Here is a 12949-nt window from a genome sequence, read left to right on the forward strand (position 1 = left end):
ATCTATTGTTTTTTTTTTAAGGTAAAGACATTATAATCAAATATTAATAGTAATGTAAAACTATACAGAGCAAAACCTAATAATAGAAGCAGCTGGCCCAGCAATCTTATTTGAAGTATTTGGGGCCGGAATCGTAGCACAACAGTAGGGAGTTTACTTTACATGCGGCTGACCCAGGACGGACATGGGTTCCATCTCCAGCATCCTATATGGGCCCCCAAGCTAGGTATGATCTGAACACGGAGCCAGGAGTAACTCCTGAGCACAACTGTGTGTGGCCCATAACAAAAAAAAAAAATCAAAAAGAATTTGAAGAATCATAAACACACTGTCTATATGTACAATAAAACAATCCTCATTCTGATTTTATATGTAATATTTTCTGCACAACACATAATTAGTAAAAAATAATCTGTGTTTGCAAAATGATATAAAGTGCTTTCCTAGAAATATGTGGGACTAATTTCTGTATATCCACCTCTAAAAGCAATGCACATACAACAGTTTCAAAAGTGCTATCCTTTAATAAGTGAAGATACAATATATTAATCTATTTATTTTTCTTAAAAATATGCCACAAAGATTAATTTTCAAAATAATCGATCAACATTTACTTAAAAATTAGAGGAAACACTTTGTGTTTTAGCCTTTATAAGAGTGAATATACCCTACCATATGTATACTTTTAAATAATATCTTTATTTAAGCAACATGATTACAAACATGTTTGTAGTTGAGTTTCAGTTATAAAAAACAAACATCCCCAGTGTTCAATGCCCAATTTCCCTTCTCCCAAAATCCCTGGCTGTGTTAGAAAAGACTGAATATGACCTAATATGTTTTAACATAAATTAATGTGCTTTTTTAATTTATAAAAATAAATTAAAAATAAATAAATATAATTTAAATTGAAAAATATTGGAAAACAAAGGCAACTAATAAAATTTTTAAAGAAAATTGTTTGATGTGACTTACTAGCACTGTTCTGAACTAAATCATATTTTATTTATTTTTTGTTTGTTTGTTTTTTATTTATTTATTTACTTTGGTATTTTGGGCCACACCCATTCGATGCTCAGGGGTTACTTCTGGCTATGCGCTCAGAAGTTGCTTCTGGCTTGGGGGACCATATGGGACCCTGGGGGATAGAACCGCGGTCCTTTTTTGGCTAGCACTTGCAAGGCAAACACCTTACCTCTAGCGCCACCTCGCTGGCCCCTAAAATTTAATTTTTTGGGGGGGGGGTTTATCGGGCCACACCCATTTGATGCTCAGGGGTTACTTTTGGCTAAGCGCACAGAAATCGCCCCTGACTTGGGGGGACCATATGGGATCCCGGGGGATCAAACCACGATCCTTCCTTGGCTAGCACTTGCAAGGCAGACACTTTACCTCTAGCGCCATCTTGCCAGCCCCTAATTTTTGTAATTTTTTTTTTCCTTTGGGGTCAGTGTTCAGGGCTTATGCTTGTGCTCAATTCCTGGTGGTACTCAGTGGATATTTCTGGGACTGATTCTGTCAACCACATACAAGGCTAACATCCTACCCTCTGTACTATGTCTCTGGCCCCATAAACCTTGGTTTAAAATACATTATTAAAATAAACAGGAAAATAAACATAAGAAAATTTACTATGGCATTCATTGTAGAAAAGTAAATTGTACTCAATACTTTGACTTGTATATAAAATATAATGAGTGTATGGGGACAAACATTGTATTTCTCTGCTTTGTGTTGGAAAGTTCCTTGGAAAGAAAACATAACATGTGAGTGTTTAGAAAATGTATTTGTAATCACAATTTTTAAATAATTCTTACTAAATTATCACTAAACAAGGTATTAAATATCACATCATCACTAAATTTACTTTCTAAGTGATTTAGTTACTTTTATCTCATTCTCCTTGTTAATTATTTCCAAATAATGAATGAAGTTCAGACTCATTAACAGTATTTAATAGTTCTCTATATTTTGAAGGAAACATAATGAATAAAACTAATATCTAATACTTAAACTCATTAGCATATTAAATTTAAAACAATTATTCAGTGAACATATCTATACCTTGTTTGCCATTCTGAGAGGCAAGAAATACACTTAAGTTCTTAAAATAATCATTTTCATCCTATATCTCATATTAATTTTCTTTTTCTTTGTAGTGAAAAATTGAGAAGTGATAATTAGACCACTAAATAGATTATTTTAATAGATTATGTATTATCAAACTAAAATATAAATCATAATGCTATATATATTAATTATAATGCATATTATGGTATAGCTATAAATATATCAACTACCTACTAGTGGCAAGTAGATTTTGATGTCAAAAATGACTTCTATGGGCAGGTGCAGTGGCACAAGTGGTAAGGCATCTGCCTTGCAAGTGCTAGCCTAGGATGGACCGCGATTTGACCCAGAAGCATCCCACATGGTTCCCCAAGCCAGGAGCGATTTCTGAGTGCATAGCCAGGAGTAACCCCTGAAGGTCACCGGGTGTGACCCCAAAACAACACAAAACAAAATGACCTCTAGATAGTAATTCAGTGATCTTGAATTTTATGATTTGACTCGTTTTCCTCTTACAAGGCATATGACTAATATTTATTTTTCAGGATCATAGATAAGAATAAAATGTGAAAAATTTAAAACAGTGTTTCTCAGTTAGAATCCACAGGGTTCCTTAGGGTCTCACCAGGAACTGCAAATCGAGTACCATGGAAAGATAAAAGGGGGTCCAATTGCTAACTAGGACATAATTGCTATGGCCACAGAAATACAGAAAGAAGACACAATCAAATAGAGGTTAACAAGTCTCATTAAAAATATGATTGTAAGAGAACAAATATATTATAACAGTCTTTCCTAATCATTCAAAATGTCTCTCCAATTTTTGGGGGGGCATAAGAATTATTTTGAATCTAGAACAATGAGAAAACTGCAGGTATCAGGAAAATTTCTTACCTTGTTAGAAGAATATAAATTGTAGCATTTGCATAGAATTTAGGTTATTTTCTTGAGTCTTAATGATCTGTATACATGTCCCACAGAATCACAGAGAATTTGGATTTTATTACAATCATGTCTTATTTATTTATCTGTTCATCCTGGTAACCTAATAGACACAGCCCATTCTCCAACACATTTTGTTTTGAATTAGCTAAGAGAAATATTTTTAATAGTGGCTTAGATCATTTTGGGTAGATATTCAGTTTTACTGGCTCTCTCTCATGGTAACTTGAGGCAAACATGATATTAAATATCTCCCCTTCTATAAATCAATCTTTTATTACAAGGAAGTAACTTAACTAGGAAACTATAGGGAAAAAAATTTCTCCTTCCCCCAAAAATAAGAGATTCATTCTGTACTTGTGCATTTCTTTTTTTGTTTCTTTGTTTGGGCCACACCCTGTGACACTCAGGGATTACTCCTGGCTATGTGTTTAGAAATCTTGCCTGGCTTGGGGGGACCATATGGGACGCTGAAAGATCGAATCATGGTCGAATCTAGGTTAGTGTGTGCAAGGCAAATGCCTTACCCTTGCACCACCATTCCTGCCATTTTCTTGTGCATTTCTATAAGTTTTAGTTGTCATGTTTTTAAGAAATAAGCCTTTAGCCTCAATGTCCTGGAGTGTTTTACCTACGTGTTGTTCTATATATCTTATGGTTTTGGGTCTGATATCGAGGTCTTTAATCCATTTGGATTTTACCTTTGTACATGATGTTAGCTGGGGGTCTAAGTTCAATTTTTTGCAAGTGGCTATCCTGTTGTGCCAACACCACTTGTTGAAGAGGCTTTCTTTGTTCCATTTAGGATTTTTTTGCTCCTTTATCAAAAATTAGGTGATTTATGTCTGGGGAACATTCTCTGAGTATTCAAGCTTATTCCACTGATCTGAGGGCCTGTCCTTATTCCAATACCATGCTGTTTTGATAACTATTGCTTTGTAGTAAACTTTTAAGTTGGGGAAAGTAATTCCTCCCATATTCTTTTTCCCAATGATTGCTTTAGCTATTCGAGGGTGTTTATTGTTCCAAATAAATTTCAAAAGTGCCTGATCCACTTCTTTGAAGAATGTCATGGGTATCTTTAGGGGGATCGCATTAAATCTGTACAGTGCTTTGGGGAGTATTGCCATTTTAATGATGTTAATCCTGCCAATCCATGAGCAGGGTATGTGCTTCCATTTCCGCATGTCCTCTCTTATTTCTTGGCTAAAGGCATCTTCAAGGAAGAAACTGCACTCTCCAAACAAGTGAAAGCAGAAATTAACAGATGGGAATATATTAAGCTGAGAAGCTTCTGCATCTCAAAGGAAATAGTGCCCAAGATACAAGAGCTACCCACTGAGTGGGAGAAACTATTCACCCAATACCCATCAAATAAGGGGCTAATCTCCAAAATATACAAGGCACTGACAGAACTTTACAAAAAAAAAACAAAAAACGTCTAATCCCATCAAAAAATGGGGAGAAGAAATGAACAGACACTTTGACAAAGAAGAAATACAAATGGCTAAAAGACACATGAAAAGATGCTCCACATCACTAATCATCAGGGAGATGCAAATCAAAACAACGATGAGATACCACCTCACACCACAGAGAATGGCACACATCACAAAGAATGAGAATAAACAGTGTTGGCGGGGATGTGGGGAGAAAGGAACTCTTATCCACTGCTGGTGGGAATGCCGTCTAGTTCAACCTTTATGGAAAGCAATATGGAGATTCCTCGAAAAACTGGAAATCGATCTCCCATACGATCCAGCTATACCACTCCTAGGAATATACCCTAGGAACACAAAAATACAATACAAAAATCCCTTCCTTACACCTATATTCATTGCAGCACTATTTACCATAGCAAGACTCTGGAAACAACCAAGATGCCCTTCAACAGACGAATAGCTAAAGAAACTGTGGTACATATACACAATGGAATATTATGCAGCTGTCAGGAGAGATGAAGTCATGAAATTTTCCTATACATGGATGTACACGGAATCTATTATGCTGAGTGAAATAAGTCCGAGAGAGAGAGAAAGACGCAGAATGGTCTCAATCATCTATGGGTTTTAAGAAAAATGAAAGACATTCTTGCAATAATAATTTTCAGACACAAAAGAGAAAAGAGCTGGAAGTTCCAGCTCACCTCAGGAAGCTCACCACAAAGAGTGATGAGTTTAGTTAGATAAATAACTACATTTTGAACTGTCCTAATAATGAGAATGTATGAGGGAAATTGAGAGCCTGTTTAGAGTACAGGCGGGGGTCGGGTGGGGAGGAGGGAGACTTGGGACATTGGTGATGGGAATGTTGCACTGGTGATGGGTGATGTTCTTTATATGACTGAAACCCAAACACAATCATGTATGTAATCAAGGTGTTTAAATAAAAAAAAAGTATAAAAGAAAAAAAGAAATAAGCCTATCTTCTCACAGTTTGTGAATCTAATATATTTAGTCCGACAGTTTACATTTGCAAACAGAAAGATAAATATGTCTTCAGAAGATATTATGAATATAGTATTCCTCTATGTCTTTAGTTTTCAGATTAGATATACACACATTATAAAAAAATTGATAAGTGGAGACATTTTTTTAAATGGGGTTAGGACAGTCATAAAAAGAAAATGCATTACTTATCTAATTTGAACTGGACCAAAGGCCTTTGAATTGGATTGAAAAAATATTGCTTTAAGAAGCCTTTAAGCAAAAATGTGTTGGCTAGGTAATCTGGGTAATGAAGACCAATGAATATGCTAGGTCTGCCAGAGAATAGATTGATTAATAAACTCTGCATGGCAAAGATTATTTTAAACTTGTTGATCTTAATTAACTCCTGCAAGCACTGATCTCATTACTTCTCTTTCTTCCTACATAATACTCATCACTTTTGTTCCTCATCATCATGTCTTAGATTTTGTAGAAAAACTGAGTGTTCTGAATCACAATTGTTCAATGTGTAATAAGTGTCCTTTATCTTTTTTAATTGCTTTTAGTTTTTTAAATGTTACACACACTATTCATTTATTGAAATAGGGCACCACTTGAGTCATGTCTTTCCTCCATCATAAGAGATTAGCATAGACTCATCTTTAAAAGGAATAAAACTCATTTTATAAAATTAACATTATGCAGATGTTAAATTATTCTGTGATATAACTGGAAAATGAATCAAACAAGAGTTAGAAACCATTATTTCAGAGTTATTGTTGTCAAAACATAATAAAGTAAAACATCCATTAGGATTTTTATTTGTGGTTTTACATCAGCACAGCGATTGTATTGAAACCTGAAAAGCCAAGAGTGAAAATTTACTGAATTTAAATTACACCTAGACTAACCTGTAGCCACTATAACCCCATCTGTTCAAGAATCTGCTTACCCTGCAGCTAGATTGGCAAAGCCACAAACCAATATCTAATAGGAGACAAAAAGAAAACTAATGGTTCCCCAATTCTAAGAACAATATTTCCTCCAGTTGGGGTTAGCCAATGGACGATAAAAGCCCCAGGGAACTGATGTTTGCTTAAGACAAACGAACGATGTGGTTTTCATGTATAAAAAGGCTTCAAACAAAAGCTGAGGTTGCTCTCCATTCAAAGGCCCTGACCAGTCAGCTTCAGGACTCAAGCTTGCTTGACATGTGCTTAATAAAACTCTTTGATATAAAGCCCTTTGCTTTTTCTGGTCTTTTGGATACCGCACCTTAATAATATTTACTAGCAATCTAAAATAAAAGTAAAGAAAAATGGTTAAGAGTTATGATACATACTCATTATCCTGTTTGGGGTCTTACTTTTTATTGAATTAGGAAGATATTTCCTTGGGTTTTCAAATCGTCTACATTTGCTTATAAAATAATTGTGTCTGATTTCTACTCTGAAGAATAAATATGTATTTCACACAACAGGGAAATTAAAAAACCTGAAACAGAATATGTGTTATGTATGTATTTTCTAGTTTTTTTTTTGTTTTTTGTTTTTTTTGTTATTTTGGTTTATACCCGGTGGCACACTCCTGGCTCTGTGCTCAGAAATAGCTCCTGGAAAGCTTGGGGGACCATATGGAATGCCAGGGATTGAACCTGGGTTCATCCTGGGTTAGCCACATGCTAGGCAAATACCCTACCACTGTGCTACCCGCCCTTTTAAATTCTGAAAAATACGATATAATGACCTAAATAAAAACATGTCATTGGAGTTAGTGAGGTGGTGGCAGTGAAAAATTGACAGTACATACTCTCTCCAATGAATGCCTGTAGATGAGTTTTTTTAAATCAAAGTTCAAAGGTCCATTTTTATTTTTATTTCTTTGGGGGGAACCATACCTGGCAGCACTCAAGGTTTACTCCTGACATGCTCAGAAATTACTCCCAGAAGGTACAAGGAACATTATAGGATATATATATATATATATATATATATATATATATATATATATATACATATATATATATATACATATATATATATATTATAATGGCCTTGTGCAATGCAAACACCCTACCCACTGGGCTATTGCCGCAGTTTCTCAAATTTCCACTTTTTAAATAAGAGAAGTTCTCTTACTCTTCACTGCAGGAGAATATTAAAATTAGGAGTCAAAAAGCCTGAAAAATGCATATATATAAATATATATAAATGTGCACCAAAATATTTTCCTCTTCTTCCCTGTTTTATTAAAACATAACTGTAAATAAGGAGTTTATAAATTTTCATAAGTTTAAATTTCATAGATATTGCATTCCACTACAGGAAAATGAACCTAGTCAAAATTGTTTTGTAGTGGATCTTATAATCGAGACATTTGGGGTTATGAAATAAAGTAGTTGGTTTTTCTTTCCAATAACCAGATCAAAGGTATCCATTAATAAATTGCACATGGTTCTTCAGTACAGTTGAGCATTAATACATGTATGCAAAACATTTCTCTGAAGTTAAGTATGCAAGGCAGTTTAAATTACCATAATTGTTCTTTTATAATGAATGCTAGTTATAAAACAAACACTAAATAATCCCTGATGTGAGCCAGCTATCTTGAACTTTCTTTTTTTCTTTTTTTTCTTTTTTTGTTTTTTGTTTTTTGGGTCACACCAGCAGCGCTCAGGGGCTACTCCTGGCTCTATGCTCAGAAATCGCCCTGGCAGGCTCAGAGGACCATATGGGATGCTGAGATTCGAACCAAACATCTTTCGCCTTCTGCATGCAAGGCAAACGCCCTACTGCTGTGCTATCTCTTCGGCCCCTGAACTAACTTTCTTGAACTGTCTTCCTTGAACTAACTTCCTTATATCGTGGGTTGTGAAATATCTAAGGTAATTTGAGAAGACAACCCTATTGACATGAAAATAAATCCTATTTGTTTTCTCAAATAGAAAACAGCTTCTAAGACAATATATGACTCTGGTGCTTTTATGATATCTGTCTGTTTTTTCACATCTTTGAAATTTCAGAATTTAGTCCTAAGAAAGTAGATTGCACTGATAGTTTTAATTGTAAATCTTTCTCAAATATTGAATTAAAAAATCATTAGAATTTTCTGTTAATAATACAAATGTGCCATTTATAAACACTAATCATGTTAAACCAAGTAAAATTTGTGATCAAATGTCATTTTTAATCTTACTTTTGGCCAGTTGCAGCTCTTAATCAGGACATGAGTTCTAAGGAATATCCACATATTTTTGTTTTGTTTTGTTTTGTTTTGTTTTTTTTGGGCCACACACGGTACAGCTCAGGGGCTACTCTGGCTATGCGCTCAGAAGTCGCTCCTGATTTGGGGGGCCATATGGGTCATTGGGGGATCGAACCACGGTCCATCCTAAGCTTGCGCCAGCAAGGCAGATACCTTACCTCTAGCACCACCAAGCCAGCCCCAACATCCACATATTTTTAGGTCTTTTTTATTTATTTATTTATTTATTTATTTATTTATTTTATTTAACCAACTTTATTACATACATGATTGTGTTTGGGTTTCAGTCATGTGAAGAACACCACCCATAACCAGTGCAACATTCCCATCACCAATGTCCCAAATCTCCCTCCTCCCCACCCAACCCCTGCCTGTACTCTAGACAGGCTTTCTATTTCCCTCGTACATTCTCATTATTAGGATAGTTCAAAACGTAGTTATTTCTCTAATTAAACTCATCCCTGTTTGCGGTGAGCTTCATGAGGTGAGCTGTAACTTCCAGCTCTTTTCTCTTTTGTGTCTGAAAGTTATTATTGCAAGAATGTCTTTCATTTTTCTTAAAACGCATAGATGATTGAGACCATTCTGCGTCTTTCTCTCTCTCTCTCTTATTTCATTCAGCATAATAGATTCCATGTACATCCATGTATAGAAAAATTTCATGACTTCATCTCTCCTGACAGCTGCATAATATTCCATTGTGTATATGTACCACAGTTTCTTTAGCCATTCATCTGTTGAAGGGTACTTTGGCTGTTTCCAGAGTCTTGCTATGGTAAATGGTGCTGCAATGAATACAGGTGTAAGGAAGGGATTTTTGTATTGTATTTTTGTGTTCCTAGGGTATATTCCTAGGAGTGGTATAGCTGGGTCATATGGGAGCTCGATTTCCAGTTTTTGGAGAAATCTCCATATTGCTTTCCATAAAGGTTGAACTAGATGGCATTCCCACCAGCAGTGGATAAGAGTTCCTTTCTCTCCACATCCCCGCCAACACTACTTGTTCTCATTCTTTGTGAACATCACATATTTTATGAAAAAAATATAAATATGATTTTGGGGATAAGTTAATATCGCAGTGTAACATTCCAGTGTAAATGCAAATAATGTTGATAAATTCACATAGAAATTATGGAGTTGCTTTTTACAACTAAAACACCAAAGTAGTTTATTGGAATTACTAATACATACTGAAAGACATTTTCATAGATAACGTGAGACAGTGAACAATAAAAATTAAAATGTATTATTTTTATTTTATTCTTTGGCTCTTAGGATTAGCTACATTTGATATGATGTGCACTTCACAAATTTTATTTGTTGTACCCTTAATTTTATGTCACCTATTGCATGCCTGAGAGAAATAAAAATTAAAGAACTTTAATATAATTACCTTTTTACTTGAATTTTCTAAATTTTAATTCTTTATGATTTTTAAAAGTATTCAATTTTTGTTATATAATGTGGGTAGCATGAGAAAAAATGAGAAATTTTTCTGGGAGATTAATTAACAGTTAAGATGAGACAATTTTTTGTTTGTTCATTTTTGGGCCACACCCTGCTGCATTCAGGGTTATTCCTGTCTCTGCACTCAGAAATCGCTTCTGGCAGGCTCAGAAACTATATGGGATGCTAAGGATCGAACCTGGATATATCCCCAGATGGCAGCATGCAAGGCAAAAGCCCTACATTTGTGCTATCACTTGGGCCCAGATAAATTATATTATTATTTGACTTTTTTTTCATCTTCATGAATGAAAATATCCATGAATTAATTGTCTCACAAAGAAGACACTTTGATTTTTCCATGTATGGTTTTCTTGAAATTGATATTGTAAAGAAGAATGTTTAGGTTAATAATGCCTTAGCATCCAGTAATGCTGTAGTACAAGTGCTTAAGAACATTTTTAATTACATCTTATTTAGTTCTATTTTCCCCCAAGAGAATATGTTCACAATATATATTTCAAAAGAAAATTTATCAGCTTGTGTCTCAAAAGAAACATAGAACTTTCATAAGGAAAGTCATCCTAAGGATACATGAAGGAGAGATTCCCAGAGAAGAAAAATATGACACACACTGTTAAACATACTGTAATATGATCTACTAAGATATGATCTTTTTCACTTAAAAAAACATTTGCTGCATTACTGATACTCTACTTGTGGTATTATATTAATCTATTATATATATCATGGCCCCAAAGGGGGGAAATGTTAATTGATGGTTTGATATAGTTCAGTTATTCAATTTTCTATCACTTGAAGGTTTATTGGTGATGGTATTCAGAAAAGACACTCCAAATATATCAAAATAATATGTAAATTAATTCAAACTGAGACCAGTGATAAGGTCCTGCAGGCTTATAAGAAGCTTTCACCACTCTAAAGTACCTTCACAAACTAAAATTTTGCCTTCTAATGCAGATATAGTATGAATACAAAAAATAGCCTTTTTATGTAAATGACCTGTGGTACCTTCACAAACTAAAATTTTGTCTTCTAATGCAGATATAATATGAATACAAGAAATAGCCTTTTTATGTGAATAACCTGTGTTATTTCTTTTTTTGGGGGGCACACCCATTTGATGCTCAGGGGTTACTCCTGGCTATGCACTCAGAAATCGCTCCTGGCTTGGGGGGACCATATGGGACGCCGGGTGATCGAATTGTGGTCCATCCTATGCTAGCACTTGCAAGGCAGATACCTTACCTCTAGTGCCAACTCTCTGGCCCCACCTGTGTTATTCTTTAAGATCTAATGTTTATCATGCAAATAACTTGGATATTGAGTTTCCCTATTTCTTGGATATCTCAAACTTCTTATTGCATTTCATAACTCAGGAGATAAATATGCTTTCCATCATCATATTTGGAAGATTCACGTCTATGTATAATTGTCAGAAATAAATAATAGTCCATTCTTTTAACTTACTACTAGGTCTTATGTTAATGTTATTATTTAAACAGTGCAAGAGAACCCAAAGGACATAGGTAAATTTCTACTTCTCCATGAAATACAAATATCTATTTTGCTTTCAGGGATATACTTATAAAGAATTTCTCTTTGAGTAGGATGTTTTCTCACAGGAATAATCATTATAAACATAGTTCAAATGTAATTTTTATTTTTAGGTTTGACTTTCATTTTATACTTTTCATTCAAATCAGTTACTCCATTTTTCTCTCTACTGACAGGTCATTTTCTTTCTTGTGCTGAAGTTATCATCAAGGTATAAGGTCCTTTTCAAATTGCATTTTGGTTGTTACTGTTTACTTTGCTCTGAGTACTATCATATTTTCTTAGCTTAACAGGTAACCATCCAGATAATATCTATTTTTTTATTAATGTAATGTAGCTAAAAGTATTATTTTTAAAGTAGAAATTATTGGGGAAAAACAGTTTGAAAAAATTGGTTTCTGACAAGAGGCAGTGCCAATTATATAAAACCAGTGAAAAACAGATATGCTGGCTTTCCCCCAACTGGCATCTGTCAAATATTATGTGAAGGAAATTGGTGGCCTTATATAACTTTGACAAAGAAACACTCATATTTTTCAAAACATTAAGAAATAAAACTGCTATTAGTATTATTAAGTTTCCCCTTCAAAAAATTTAATATTTATAAAGGTAATGTCTAGATAAAGTAGTAGTCTCTACAGGAATGACATGCAAAAATGGACTGGAAATAAACAAGCTTTGACAGAATTGTGACTACCCAGATTTAAAATTAAGACAGTTTTATTTGGAATTGAGTTCTTTAGGACATTATTATAATGTGTACATCAGTTATGTTCTAGTTACAGACTCCTGATATTTCTTTCTTTTTTTTTGGGGGGGGGTTCGGCCCACACCAGTTTGATGCTCAGGGGTTACTCCTGGCTACACACTCAGAAATTGCCCCTGGCTTGGGGGGACCATATGGGATGCTGGGGGATTGAACCGTGGTCCTTTCTTGGCTAGCGCTTGCAAGGCAGAAACCTTACCTCTAGTGCCACCTCACCGGCCCCATACTTTCTTAAGATTCATTCTCAAAAGCAAGATTGCTGGAGTGGCTAATTTATACAGATATTCTAAGCAAGATGGCTGAGACTAAATGCACTTATTAGTCACCCTGAGATCTTGTTTAAATGTAGGTTTTCTTGCTTGAATCTGGGAAAGAATCAGAGGCTGCTTTTTTCTGACCAGCTCCAAGGGGATGCTAATATCATGGGTCTTTGAAACACATACTAGTAATAAGA

General features: G+C 34.7%; 1 protein-coding gene across 3 annotated transcripts in view; it reads right to left on the minus strand.

Moving 5' to 3' along the window:
* BRINP3 (BMP/retinoic acid inducible neural specific 3) overlaps positions 1–12949 on the minus strand; it is a 405270-nt gene that overhangs the window by 187819 nt on the left and 204502 nt on the right. The gene's annotated exons all lie outside the window — the stretch shown is intronic.

Source organism: Suncus etruscus, chromosome 3, assembly GCF_024139225.1.
Source record: "Suncus etruscus isolate mSunEtr1 chromosome 3, mSunEtr1.pri.cur, whole genome shotgun sequence".
Taxonomy (NCBI): Eukaryota; Metazoa; Chordata; class Mammalia; order Eulipotyphla; family Soricidae; genus Suncus; species Suncus etruscus.